Source organism: Lontra canadensis, unplaced genomic scaffold (assembly GCF_010015895.1).
Source record: "Lontra canadensis isolate GAN:19392208 unplaced genomic scaffold, GSC_riverotter_1.0 scaffold2, whole genome shotgun sequence".
Taxonomy (NCBI): Eukaryota; Metazoa; Chordata; class Mammalia; order Carnivora; family Mustelidae; genus Lontra; species Lontra canadensis.
Window position 1 is genome coordinate 10,269,631 of NW_022630996.1, and position 15,338 is coordinate 10,284,968.

Genomic DNA, 15,338 nt, shown 5'->3' on the forward strand with positions numbered 1-15,338 from the left:
GGAGATTCACAGACCTGTACCCCTGGGGAAAAAATATATGTTTATAAAAAATAAAATTTTAAAAATAATTAATTAATTAATTAATTTAAAAAAAAACAAACCTCTAGATATGAAGACAGAAAAGAGACACTAATTGCCATTGAAGGTGACCCTGCCAGCATCTTTATGGGTATTTATATTTGATTTGTTGCCACCACTGCTGTTTCTACCTTCTTGAAATGGGTGCTTAGCTTATTGATTTTCAGCATTCTTTTTAATTATGTGCATTTAAATATGTGCTGTAAGTTTCCCTTTAAGCAAGTCCAAAATTGCATCCACAAGTTTTCGTCTGCCATAGTTTCATTATGATTCAGTTCAAAACATTTTAACATTTTTACTGTGTTTTTTTTTCTCTGATGCATAAGTTATTTATGAGAGTATTTCTAAGTTTCCAAATATAAAGGACTTTAAGTCTTTTGGTGGTGGCGGTGTGATTTTTAGCTTAATTGCACTGGATTAGAAAGCACATTCTATATGATCTCAATATTCTTAAATGTGCCGAGATTTCTTTTAAGGCCCATGATAAAGATTTAACAAACCACAGCTCATATGTTTGAAACTTAAAATGTACTCTTAAATCATGCTCAGATTCAAGAGATAATCCTCAGTGAAATTGCAAAATATTTTGACCTGAACTACAATGAAACCTATGCATATTTAAATTTCTGGGTGAAGTTTAGATTGTAGTTAGCAATTCAGAGCTTTAAAGAAAGTTTTCAAAATTACAAATTTAAAAAAACATTGCAAAAGAAAAAATTCAACTCAAGGAACTAGAAGAAGAATGCCAGAACAAGATTTTAAGAAGTAGAAGAAAATATAACAAACACAAACAGATACATATAGTAATGTTTACTGCAAGATTCTCTATAAAAGATCCCCTCCCCAAAAAGGAACTTTTAATTACCAGACACCAGATTCAGAATTGACAGCTGAAAATGGTTTCCCTTTAGTTATATAAGTTGTGGTATGTCCTTTCACTGGAATATTATGCAGCCATTATACATATATCTCTGACTCTTCATTTATTGACCTAAGGAAATGCACAAGACACATCATTAAGAAGACAAGGTTAGAGAGCAGTAAATATGGTATCTGCGAAGTTTCTTCAGGTTGTAAAGAAGAATTGCTTCTGGCTGGAGTAGGAGAAACAGAAGGAGAAAGAGAAAGAAAGGGAGGAAGGGAGGGCATGGTTTCACTAGGAAGATGTTGGAAAATTTCATGGGATTAAAGAATAAAACAACTAAGAATGAGGAAAGGGCCAAAACCACCATAGTTTCATGGATCTCAGTAGAAAAAAAAATTCCAAAGTACATTTTTTTAGTTGGTTTAGATTAATCTAGGTTGGATCCAATGTCTACACCAAAGCCGAGCAGCTTTGGTTTATCAAATAATGTAAACCCTGATTATTAGGATGGTCACAGAGTAAGAAAAATGACTGTACATGTACCCAAGAAGTGTCTATCACCAGTAGGATCCCCCGCTGTGTGGGTATGTGTGTGTGTGTGTGTGTGTGATATGGTAGTGGAATAGCGAGTGATAGTCACTCCCTTCGAACTTTTCAATATACCTCAATGACTACGTTTTATTTTTATATTTTTTAAAATGCAATTTTCTGTTTAGGAAAGAAAAACTCACTTCAGAATGTGCTAGCATATTTTATGAGACTCTGGACAGACCTGACAGCCACAGGTTGCAAAGCTGTCATCACATATTCCTAAGAAAGCACAGTGACCACCAGCTCCATCTTCTTCTCAGCTGTCTGCCTACCTCTGTTTCCTTGTCACTCACCCAAATCTGTTCCCTGATTCAAGAACAAGAAAGAAAAGGTTATTAGCCTGTAGGATATAGGGCAAAAGCAAGGACAATAGACCTAAATCATCCCAACAGAAGGAAACAGTTTTCAGCTGTCAATTCTGAGATCATCATCTGGTAATTTCATGCTCTGCAAAATCTGGAGTCTTTAACGGAGTCTGCATCTTTTTCTGCTACTGATGCACAGAGGATGGGCTTTGGTTGCTCTTTCCTCCCTTCTTCCTTTACACATACACAGGAGGAGGAAATATATACTTATAGGAGGAAAAAAAAATGCAGGTATTCTTTTAAGATCTTTTCAGCAACTCTCGTGTCTCCGCCACTGCCTGTCTGGGCATTTCCACGAGCATCTCATGAATGAATATTCATCCGACAAGCAACAACCAACATCTCCTCAAGACAGAACAGCTCAGCCTTTGGCATCAGCATGCCCTGGGTTTGAATTTTGGCTTTTTTTTTCTCTTGCTATTTGCATGTCTGAAAGAAATCATAGGACTGCCATAAGCCTTTGTTTCCTAACCTGTGAAAGACTTCTGTGAGGAGTAACCGAGACAGCCCATCCTAGCTTCTGACTCACACCTGTCTAAAGTACCCTCTAGACTATCCAGTTAAGGGAAAGAATTACAGCTTCTTCACCTTTGTTTGCTGAGACGTAGCACAGTGCACACAGAAACAAGGACTACCACCATCAGGCATGGCACTAAACATACACCCTTATCAAATCCTTTTACTTCTCTGTGCCCCAAACCATATCCCAATGTTATAGCAATCTCCTATACATTTTGTGTTCCTAGAATGGTGCCAGATGCTTTAGTGGGACTCCCATAATCATTTGTAGAATTAAGGCATGCAGCCAGCCAGTCAAACACCCTCATATTTAATCAACATCTCCTCATATCAAAGGTGCTCTTCCGGATAGAGACAAAGGCAGCAAGAAGTCGCATGTCAGTGTTGAACCGTTAAGGAAACTGAGGCACAAAGGTATTAAGTGGCTCACCCGCAGCCAAGTCAATAGTACAATATCATTCTATGTTCCCATATCCAGTCCCTACCCAGTGTGCAAGTAAGAAAAGAAGAGAAAGTCCCTGGGTGTGAGACAAGGAGTAAACAGATAGCTCCCACACCTGAGAATGAGCATAAGCACAAAGGAGGCCATTCACCAACCTTCACAGAACATAGTGCTTCAAGGTGAGAAAAGAAACCTTCCAAAATGGGGGTGGAAATCACTGCTCAGGAATCCCGTATTTAACCTAAAAAGCCAAAGAGTGAATTGTCCTATTGGGGAGAGATCCCAAGAAGGGAGTGGTGAGCATCTGCCTGGGGCCTCCCAAACGTGTCCATCCTCAAAGGCACCTTCTGCTCCCAGAGGGTGACCACCATGGGCTTCAGCGAGCTGTTGCACTTTCCTATCAGGTACAACAAATAGAACTGTTTTTGCTTCTCAGATGAGCCTGTTTCTGTTATTCCAGAATGTGCTCAGACTGCCCAAGGGTGTCACGTCAGAATGCAGGTCATGTTTGATTCCACGTTTGCTCTTCTTTTTACGAAGTATAAAAATAAAATAAAAAATAAAGATAGGAGAAAGTGATCAAAATCCTGTTGGCTCCTTTGACAGAAGAAAAACTCACTCGAAAGTAAGAAAACCAAGGGGACGGTGTAGAAGAAAGTGCTGCTGATGAAATTCAGAATCATGGGTACTCAGAACAATGAGCATCCCATCAGAACAGTATGTTGGTCACAGATTGTACCCCAACCCCGATGGCTCCTTCTCCAATCTCACCAGTATCACAACGCAGCAGGCAGGCCTGTGTTATCTGGCCTCACACTGGAAAAACAACCCAAAGTATCATCTTCCCAAATAAGGGCAAAACATAAATAATGGGTCAGCCAAGGGGACCTCCCATGGTTCTGGCAAAGAGCTCTGTGACTCCATTTGTTGCCATGTATGAAGCACTGGGCATCAGGGATTGTGTTCCAGAGCTAAGACAATGTTGCAACAAGTCCTGAGAAGTTTGGTACTTAAGGTAAATAATATTCAAATGCAATATTTTTCAAAATTAAAATTAATGCAAAAGCTGCTATAGAAAACAGTTGGAAGCTTCCTCAAAAAATCAAATATACAATTACCATATGACCCAGAAATTCCACTTCTGGGTGTATACCCAAAAAGAATTGAAACAGAGACCTCAACAGTTATTTCTATCCCCATATCCATCACAGCCTTACATTAGCCAGGAAGTAGAAACAACCCAAATTACATCGATGGATGAATGAATAAGCAAGATGTATTGTATACCTACAATAGAATATTATTCAGCCTTTAAAAAGAAGGAAATTCTGATACATGCTACATCACGGATGGACCTAAGGGCTCCTGGGTGGCTCAGTTGGTTAAGCATCTGACTCTTAGTTTTGGCTCAGGTCATGATCTCAGGGTTGTGAGATCAAGCCCTGAGTCAGGCTCTGTGCTCAGGATGGAGCCTGCTTAAGATTCTCTCTGTCCCTCTCTCTCTGTCCTTCTCCAGCCCCCACTCACACACTCTCTCTTTCTTTCTCTAGAAAACAAGACAAAACAAACAAGCAAGCAAGCAATAAAACCATGGATGGACCTTGAGGGCAGTCTGCTAAGTGAAATAGACCAGTTGCAAAAAGACAAATACAGTACGATTGACTCCACTTACAGGAGAAGCCAAAAGCAGTCAAATTCACAGAAACACACTGTAGAACAGCAGTTGCCGGGGCTGGGAGAGAGGTGGATGGACAGTCAGTGTTTCATGGGGACAGACTTTCAACTGGGGAAGAGGAAAGGACTTCCGGAAATGGATGGTGGTGACGGATGTCTAACAGAGTGAACACACTTAATGCTTCTCAACTGTGCTCTTGAAAATAGTTAAAATGATAACTTTTGTGTTATGCAAACCTCACCACAATAGAAAATGGGAAAAAATGGGGAAAGCTTCATGATGAACAAAATGCAAACATTTTAAATAAAGTTGCGATCAATACTACTGATTTCTCCTTTTGCCTGAGGCTCCAATATGGCTCCACATGGCCAGTATCCAGGTCAGTATCTTGTTCACTACAGATTATTTTTTAATTGTGTTTTCTGCAAATATTGCCTTGAAGCATTGCTCACCTTGATTTCTGAGATCTGGAGCTCCCCATTAAATTTTGTGACCCAGGAAAGGGCCTCCCTCTCCTCCCCTGCCTCTCCCTGGGCCCCGTATCTTTCCATTGCTTTCCTTTGACATCCTAAGACCTCTACATTTCCATTTAGTCTCCAGTTTCTCTCTGTTGTGTCTGGAGAAAGAGAAAGGACCCAGAAACCAGTGCCTCTGGATCATCGAAGTCATGTTTTCGTCTGCGAAACTTCCTGATGCTCCCTGGGCTCCTCACTGACTCTAATTTGGGCTTATTCACATGCCAGGTCCCTCCTGCCCTAATCCTACCATCACCTGGAAACTTTCAGCCTGTGACCCTGCATCACCTTTAGCAGAAGGCCCTGAAGAGCTCCTGTGCCAGCTGTTTTTTTCCTCTTCTGGAGGAATTGATTCCTCGTGATCCTCTGAGCTGTAATCTCATCGGGCTGGAATAACTTGACACTCCCATTTGTCTGAAACAGAAGTCATTTGTCTTCCAAACCTCAGAGCTGGGCTTGTTGTGAATTCCACCCACTGGCCTCCTCTTAGGGGACTGTGACCACTTCATCAGCCGCTTTTGCCTTGCCTCTGAGAGATGCAGGGCTAGCAAGGACAAGAACATTCCTGAGCAGCAGGGAGCGAGAGCTGCAGGCGAAGACCATTCTGGGTGAAAGCACCTCACCCACTTAAGAGGGAGCCTGTTCACATAGCCTGGCCTGGTGGTCTGGACAGAGCTCAGACATGGGTCGGCAAACTCCACAGGAGGCACAATTGTCCACCCCAAGGCTGGATCCTGGGTGAATTCTTCTTCATAGCAACAGTCCATGGAACACCAAGAGAGAGGTAAGGGGAGCTACGGCCAAAGCCAACCGTGCCCCTTAGCAGCTGTGTGACCTCAGGCCCTTTGGGTCTCAGGGGCTTGACTCCATGGTGGGGATAAAAATGGCCCAGGCTATTTCAGAGGGAGGCCAACACAATAAAATCAGTTCCTCATTGTGGAGATGTTTGAAAACACTCTAGTGCCAAACAAATATAATATGTTGTTTTGATAGTGATCTAACCAAAAGCAATGACTAAGCACTTTTCAAAAAAGAAATCCAAAACAAGGAATTGAGCCCTTGTGATACACCAGGCAACACGGGCCAGGGTTTTGAGAGGACTCATGCTGGGGCTGTGGAGACCTCGGGAAACATGAGTAAGGCCCCAGCTCCTTGTGTCTTATACCCCTTTGTTTCATGGGACTGCAGACCAGCTACGGGCTGTGTAGGGGGAGACCTGAGGGGCAGGAGAAGCATCACAACCCAGAGCACCCTGGAGGAGCCTGGGATACTGTCCCAAGGACAGCCAAGAGAGCATGCGACGGAAACAAGACTGACCCAGCATCTCTTCCAGACTCCTCCCAAAGCCTGCGGAAGAGAGGAGGGCCCGAGAATATCCCAGTCAGAGTCGAGGCGGTACAGTGAGTAGTGGTCCCATGGAGCCAAATCTGACCAGAAAGTTCCCACATACCTGGGCCCAACCCAGGTGATGTGTGAGAGCGTATACATCTGCAGAGCGTTTGTCCAAGAGTCATAGACATTTTTCTTTTTTGGTTACTCAGCACTGAGTATCCTCCCTCTGTTTCTAGCACATTCCCCTGGTGCTTCTCTATAGAAAGCAGAGCCTTCTTCCCACTAGAGATCCTGAAAAAAGCCAAAGACTCTTTTTCCCAGGCTCCCTTGCAGCTCAGTGAAGGTGAAAGCCAGGACTTTGAGTCAGGCCCCCTGGTACAACACGCAGAGACAGAGCATCCTTCCGGCAGTGCAGCAGCGGCCATGACAGCAGTTTGGCATTTCTGGGGGCAGGAATGTCCAGTGCCCTGGGCCAGCAGCAGAGGTGATGTAAGCAGACATGCCCAGTGTTCAGGGAGGGCAAAAGCAGGATCTTGGGTGGAGGCTTCGTCATGGCAGCTTCTCCCCTGCTGTAGTTTGGAATGTGACTGGGGTTGTGGTCTTATTGATGCCCCATCTTTTGTTCATGCCCGCTTTCCAAACCTAGCTCTAGAACCTTCCCTAAAGGCTCTTTGGCCTATCTAATCACTGGTCAATAAATCTCTTTACCATTATGTAAACAGAAGTAGTGTCTCTTGCTTACCTTCATGAGTTCTGGGTGATAACACCGAGTAAAACAAGTATCACAGGCCAACCCCTGCCAACCCCTGACACATGCTGGGAACACCCCAGGCAGCCCACAGCTTCTCAGGGACCCTGAAATGATGACCCAGGGCACTGGTGCAAGGAATGTGCCCCGCTACCCAAGTCACATAGGGCAAGATGAAAACCTCCCTCAGATGAGGAGCAAATTCACAAATATTTAGTTCATCTCAAAAGTTTAAAGAAGTTTCATATTTTTGATCTTCTGTTTCAGTGGGTTTTATCTTAATAACAGAATTCTTCTCTGTAGTGACTTTTTCTAGAACCTGGATTAAGAGAACTTTTAGAAGTTAGAATGTATTCCTGGCACCGGCTACCTTAGAGTGAATAAGTGAGGACTTGGCTTGCTAAATCAGGAGGGTTGCCAATTCCTGAGCTAGAAAAATGCCAAAATCTTCTGGCCATTGCATAGAAAGAAGGTTCAGCAGAAAAGGCCTGGCTCCAAGCCAGCCAGCTCCTCAGTGCTAGGTCTATACCTCGACTTAGTCATCAGTGACACACTGAACTCCAGGTCCGTACAGACACCCCAGGCCCCAGCTTTAGTCCTCAAGAAAGGAGGAAAATGGCATCTTCGCCATCTCTTAGCCCCTCTGTACAGAATGTGGACCAAGGAAAACGGCATGATTCCTTTTGAGATAACAGCATAAAATCTAGCATAGTCGCAGAATTCCAAAGCTGGAGGGGCTCCCGGGTGGCTCAGTGGGTTAAAACCTCTGCATTCAGCTCAGGTCATGATCTCAGGGTCATGGGATCGAGCTCCGCATTGGGTTCTATGCTCATCAGGGAGCCTGCTTCCCTCTCTCTTTGTCTGCCTCTCTGTCTACTTGTGATCTCTCTCTCTCTCTCTCTCTCTGTGTCAAATAAATAAATAAATAAATCTTTAAAAATTAAAAAAAAAAAAAAGAATTCCAAAGCTGGAGATGGTGTGTACAGGTAAATACTTAACAACCAATTCTCCAAAAGGAAAAAAACGGACAAATGGGTGAATGCACGTATAAGGATACTGTAGACTTTGCTGATATAACGTGCATTTACAATACACAGTTTCTAGATTGTAATGAAATACCCCACAGTCCTTACTGCAGATTCCATAGTGAATTTTTGCAGAGCCCTTGTACTCACGGTCAAACTATGGCCATGATTCCACCACGACCTGACAAATAGAGTCGCACATCAGCCTGCTAAGTCTCCTCCCAATAAATGTATATATAGGATGAGATGCACCGATTTAGTCACTTTTGTACAAATTATGTTCATTGAATTAAGACCTCACTCTCCTTCAGCTCTGGTCATGACAGACTTTAAAGTCTAACGTGCATTATTAATATTTTCTCCTTTACTTTCAGTCTAGAATACAATAAATCAAGCACAGATTTATCCTTCGTGTAAATACTGCCATCACAGTCAATGTCAGGCAGCCAAGGGCTATCACGAACCACTGAGTTGAGAAGAGATGGCCAGTCACTCACCATTATGTAGTATTTCTGCGATACAGGTAACAATTGATGTAAAAAACTCCAAGGCATGAATAAGATGTACTGTCATAATTAGGCAGTGATGTGTTTTGAATATTTATTACCTTTGTTTTTAAATTCATATTTTTAAATTCATATAATTCTCAATAATGGCTATAGTTAACAACCAGCTCACTAAATTCCTGAAAACCTAATCAGCCTTCGAACGTTGGTACAATCCAACTCCAACACGCCCCTCACTGAAGCAGACCCAGAGAGATCCCTGTCTACACCTGTTTCTCCACATATGCAGAATATCAGGAAATGGGAGGGAAGCAGAATAATAAATACTGTGATCAGGAAATCAGACTGCCCAGAGATGTTCTTTGTGTCCGTTCGTAAGAAATCCTGGATGTTCAAAGGGCGGAGTCTGGATTCTGGCTGCCCTGGCATGAAGCTTCCAGCTCCTCAATGCCTTTTCAGATCTGACCTATTTTCAAACCAAAAAAAAAAAAAAAAAAAGATTTATTCTCCAGTTGCCAACTTTGGCTACTGGTTGCACAGACCTTGCTCTATCCGTGCAGACACACCCTCAGTTTTGACAGCATTTCCCGTAACTCTGCAGGTCCAGAAGAATGACACAGCTGGAGATAATTTTGAAGACAATTAAAGCTAACGAGCTGACCCAGCAAAAGCCGCAAGGAAGGCAGGAAATGGCTCTGGCTGGAGGAGAGTTTTGCCAGATCTCGGGGAAGAGACCAGTTAGGAAGTAAAATGGGAGAGGATCTGCTTTACCCACAAAGATTAGAATTTGCTTAACCAAACCTTGACCGTAGCTGAAATGGAGAGTGTGATTCTGGCGGTGCTGTGGGGACCCAGGCACTTTTCTGTCCTGTTGATAGAAGCATAAATCCATACAGCCTCTACGGAAGTGTTTTTGACAGTGACTCTCGGGGTTTTTGCACGTTCTCATTGAGCCAGATGCTCAGGGATATGCACTGCAACACAGTTTCAGTGAATAATGACCCAGGTTAGAAACAAACTCAAAGTCTATTAACAGGTGGGCTGCTAAATGTATAAATGACCGTAAATCCAGGTAGAGGAATACTATACAACCACTAAAAAGGATAGGGCAACTTATCACCTGTTGAATGATCAGAAATAATGCTGTTAATTAAAAAAAAAGAAAAAGGGGGAGGTGCACCAGATGCTACCATTTGGATGTTTTAAATAAATATTTATACATTTAAAGGAGCATAGAACATCTTTGGAAGGATACGCAAAGAACCTGGGCACAGTTTGCCACTGAAGAAGAGAATGGACAGAGGCTGAGTGGTGAAAGACTTACCCTACAGCATGTTTTAATTTTATGTCATGGATGATCCCTTTTTTAAAATTATTTTTTAATTTTACTTCCAATATAATTAACACAGCATTAGTTGCAAGTGTACAACATAGTGATTCAACAATTGTGTAATCACTCAGTGTTCATTGTGGTAAATGTACTCTTAATCCCCTTCGCCTGTTTCACCCACCCCCCACCCTCTAATTTTTCTAACCAAATAAATAATAAAATGTGTGGCTATTTTTAAAACAGCAAGAGTAGCTACTCTTCGATGGGTCTTAACCACTGTCCTGAGCTCCCTTGAGTTTTGTTTAAGTCACCTTGCAAAGTCACATTCCACAGTCTGCCCGGCCCCTCCTGGTCCTAGCACAGGAAGTCCCCTGTCCTGGGAAACCGGCAGCCCCAGGGGAACTAGGATGGTTGGTCACACTGTTCCCGTCCTGCACTCATGTGGTCCCTCAGGTGAGCCGTTCACGGTGTCCACCCCAATGGGCCTCTTCTCCCTGTCTCCCACCAGTGCTTCCTGATGGCCAAGTCCAGCCAGAAGCCAGTGGGCAGGGAGCCGATGGCTGCAGTCCAAGCAGGTCAGCCTCCTGGGCCCCGAGCAGGGGGCAGGCTCAGGAAGAGGCCTGGAGGGGTCTGGCCTCTCCAAGAGTTCGCACTTTGGTGACCTGGGAACAAGGACAAGTAGGGACTAAAACATAGGTTCTAGTTTCAAATCTTTTTTTTTTTTTTTTTTAAGATTTTCTTTCTTTCTTTGCAAGCGATCGGGGGAGGGGCAAAGGGAGAGAGACTCAGACTCTCCCCCTGGGCAGGGCGCTCATCACAGCCCAATCCCAGGACCATCATGACCTGAGCAGAAGACAGATGCTTAACCACTCAGCCACCCAAGTGCCCCTAGTGACTTTCAGTCACCTTCCAGGGTCTTAATGGTCTCATTCGTAAAACGAGAGGGAAAGTGGGCCCCCACCATGGCCTTGGCCACACACCTGCCTGACCTCTAGCTCCACGTGCAGGGTCTCAGTTGCCCAGAGGGCAATGATGTGTGCGCTCCCTCATGTTCCACGTTCTCCCACAGAATAACGGAAGCTTCAGGACTCTCCGTTCAGACCGCCTTCACAGACAGGATCTGGAAGTTTCTACCCAGAAAAGTGACCCATGGTCCTTCAGGATCCAGTGGAAAGTTGCCTTCTCTCAAAGTAGCATTTCTTCGTTCAAAATGTCAACCCACAGGCCCCACCCCCGGAGACTCTCAGTCAGAGGGTCTAGGGAAGAGGCCAAGAGAGGTTTTCCTTGTACCACACTTGGAAACCCACGGTCTTCAGGAACAGTGCTGCATCATCGAGTAGGAATTGCCAAGTTCGTTTCCCTTTCAGTGAAAACAAGCTATTATTCTGTAATGGTTATTTTTTCAAAACAACAATAAGAGCTTGGGGACAACCAATCCACTTAATGCTTTGCAGCATGGATGTGCGCGCTAAATAGTAAAATTACATTTCAAAACATGATCAAACATCAGCCTAATCAGCCAGGTGTTAGACGCTCAATCACAAGCCTCAAAACACATCATCAAGGATCAGTAAGCAGGTGTTTTAAGTGAAGATTGAGATAAACAGTTTCCTTTGTGAGTATTTAGGAGGTTTTGCAACATTAAAATGGAGCACCTCGCACTCCAGCCGGCAGACGTCAGAAGCTTCGCGGCTGAATAAAACCCAGGCAATAATTAGCCTTGGAGATTTTCACTGGATTGCAATCAGAAGTTCTGAGTCTTACTGAGGAAATCTGTGTCCTTCCTTTATTTCCACCGTCTGTAAGGTGTCGCCCTTGTGGGTGGAGACGCTTTTAACAATCACGAGGACACATTTTGCTTTGTTGGGACTGAAGATTTTGATCCCGTTAGGAGAGTGTGCAGATCACACACGCACACACACGCGCGCACACACACACACACTCAGTGACATGGACCCATCCCACCTGTTTCTCCAATGTGGCAAGTTTAAGCCAGGGAGGTCGGAAGAAACAGCAAAGTTTCTCTCTAGAAGTTAATTTTTGTTTTCACACACATTCCATATGGCTTCCCAGTGGCCCCACAGCTAGTCCAACATAGCCTCCCGAAAATCACTGGGGACAATTTCAAGCGACTCACCGTCCTCGGTTGAAGCACCATTTTAAGAACCATTATTAATAAGACCAGCTTGTCACGTAACCATAGTAGTTTGTCCCTGGGGTTTTTTTGTTTTGGTTTGGTTTGGTTTTTTTTGTTGTTTTGTTTTGTTTTGTTTGTTTTTTTTTTGGAAATGCCAAGCAGTGGGTGCAGTCGTTAAGTGTCTGCCTTCGGCTCAGGTCATGATCCCAGGGTCCTAGGATCGAGTCCCGCATCAGGCTCCCTGCTCAGTGGGGAGTCTGTTTCTCCCTCTCCTTCTGCCTGTCATTCTCCCTACTTGTGTGCTCTCTCTCTCTCTCTCTGTCAGATAAGTAAATAAAATCTTGAGGGGGAAAAAAAAAAAGGAAATGCCAAGCAGGAGTGCCTGCTTAAAAACAGGGACAAACTAACTACTATTCTTTTCTGGTAAAAGTAAACTTCATCTATGCACTGCCTCAACAGGAACACAGTTGTGTTGTTTTGTAATGGTCTTTACTTGGCTATATATATTTTTAAAGATGTTATTTATTTGAGATCGAGAGAGGGGGGAAAAGGGAGAAGCAGGCTCCCCGCCGAGCAGAGAGCCCGATTCGGGACTCGATCCCAGGACCCTGCAATCATGACCTGAGCCAAAGGCAGACAGTTAGCCCACCGAGCCACCCAGGCATCCCTGAGAGAATTGCTTAAGCTTCGTTTTTCTTTCTTTTCTCTCTTCCCAGGCCTTGAATTCCCACCAAAATAATAGTTTCAGTTCTTACCATTTTACCTCCTACAGTTGAAGGAGCCATAGATCCATGTTGGGTCGTCCAGGACACCAACTTAACCAAGTCGCCATCATCCTCACCAGTCCGCAGAGATAAAAGTGAGACATCACAACGTTTCACAGTCGATCCCAGACATCAACGCATTGCTCTGAAACAAAATCGAGTTTTGTCAGGGGTTTTGAGACTGTGGATTCAGAGTCTGAATGAGCCCAAAGAACTTCATTCTTCCCTCCCACCAGTTCCCAAAACCCGTCGGTAATTGCCGACCGCATTAGGGCTGGTCTTTCATATCCTCGTCCTCTTCCGAGCTGTCGGATTCAGCGGGGTGCTGGTTAGTGGACAGCTGGGGCTTCTGTGACTCAGGACATCCAATCCTGAACTGTGAGTCTATTTGCAAAGATAAAACGTTTCCTCTGTAAACCAGGGAGTCTGGCTATCTTTGGGCTTTTCTGGCGCCCCTTTGTCCTGTGATCTGTACTCTCTTTGGTGTATGTGCTCTGTCATCTCTCCTCTCCCAACGGTGCCAGCCTGGGGCGTATTAACCTCCACTTACCGGGAGGGAAGAGGAGCTCATTGGCCCTGACAGCCTCCCGAGCCAGCAGGAGGGGTTATAACTTTAAGCTGGCCTGGAAATTCCCTCAGAAGTCCTGAGGGAATGACACAAATGATTCAGACCACTTCAATCATGGTTTTTCCTCTTCTCTGTCCTTCAATAAACCTCTGGCCTCCTATTTCATGGAGCAACTAGAAATCATTGACTGGAAGCCCCATTGATTCCTTGCCGGACTCCTCCCATCTAAGAACTGCCCTCTCCTGTCCCTCCTGTCTCCTCCTTTCCGCCCCCCCAGACCCTTTCCCCACGAAAACTTTGGACCCCAACTCTATCAACTGCTCTCCTTGTCTTCAGCTCCTGATCTCAGGATCCTGAGTCCTCTGTTGAAGCCCTGGCCCGTCACCATTTGTACATAACAAAACAGTAAATTGGAAGTTGGAACTGAAGCACCGAGATAGAATAAAGATTATATTCCAAGGTCTGCGCTAGACCCAATGCAAAATCTCAAAGCAAGATAACCAAGAACCGGTGTTTTGACTTTTAAATTCCTTCACTCACATGGAGGATAAGAAGAGTCAGAGGAGGGGGAATTGCAAGGATTTTAGAGCAGGGCCGGTAGAAAGCTATGGTTCTCATCCCTCAAGGAGAGAAGGATGAAGGGGATGTCTGCCTTCTCCTCAAGCCCAGTGAGAGAGCTTTAATAGAACCCCTTGGAGAAATTAATGTGTGTTCCCCGGAGCTGGGGGGCTGGAGGGACTGGGGTCTAGCTCACACCTGAGTCAGACCAGGACCCTGTCAGCAGGCAGAAGCCTGGATCTAAGGAGAAAGTTCGCTCCTGGAGACCAAACAGACAAATCCGGCTGGAAAACAGGGCCCTAGAAGTAAGAGGCAGAGCAGTAGTGGGGTGGGTAGATGGGGTTTGAGAGTGAACCAAGTGGACAAGACCAGCAAAAGTGTTGCCACTGGAAAGTCCTACCAGGTGAGATTTAAAAAAAAAAAAAAAAAAAAAAAAAAAGAAAAACCCATGGAAATGCCCAGTGAGTGTCCATGATGCACTCAGAAGAGACAGACAGGGCAAAGCCATCTCATCTCTTGTCCTCCTGGCTCTGGCCCTGACGCCCTCGTTAGCAGTAGGTTATCAGCTGGTTATCAGCTTGGAGCAGACGTTCTAAATGAACTAACATGACTCAGAACCTTCTTTTACATAAGAGGAACCAGAGAAATGACCAGTGCCTGAAACAGATTTAAAGGGGCAGGGGAAGGGGCACGTGAGTGGTTCAGTTGGTTAAGTGGCTGACTCTTGAGCTCAGGGTCCTGAGTTCGAGCCCCACGTTGGGCTCCACAGTGAGCACAGAGCCTACTTTTTTAAAAAAAGAGGACAGTGGAAGACAAAAATAAGACTGCTTCGGGAAAACTCAGCCCGTAGGCTGATATGCCACACATACAGACTGATAGACTCCTTAGAAGAGAAAGCACAAACCTCCCTTGATTCTACAACAACTTTTAGCTTTGCCCATCTTTTCCCTCCCCCACCCCTGAGGTTATTCAAGGAAAGTTGCTCTCCACCCGCCTCACGCATCATGTCCACAGCCAAACTGCTTCTGCCTTTTTATTACTGCTCGGAGATATCTCTTGGATAAGGTCACCATTCATATCTTTTTATTTTTTCCTTATTTTCTCAAAATAAATTTTTCTTACTGTAAAAGCAAATATGCATATTGCAGAAAAATCAGAAACTTTAAGTACCTAAAATCATCATTAAAAATAAAATCGGGGCGCCTGGGTGGCTCAGTCAGTTAAACGTCTGCCTTTGGCTCAGGTCATGATCCCAGGGTCCTGGGATCAGGTCCCACATCGGGCTCTGCTCAGCAGGGAGCCTGCTTCTCTCTCTGGCTC

The 15,338-nt window shown here is 44.5% G+C and overlaps 1 long non-coding RNA gene across 1 annotated transcript; it reads right to left on the bottom strand.

Moving 5' to 3' along the window:
- Window positions 1-8,969: 8,969 nt before the first annotated feature.
- On the bottom strand, window positions 8,970-13,353 carry LOC116874075. Its single transcript, XR_004383923.1, has 3 exons — window positions 13,157-13,353; window positions 12,884-13,037; window positions 8,970-9,127 (listed from the first exon to the last, which is right to left on the bottom strand). It is a non-coding gene; the product is annotated as an uncharacterized LOC116874075 (long non-coding RNA).
- Between the last annotated feature and the right edge of the window lie 1,985 nt (window positions 13,354-15,338).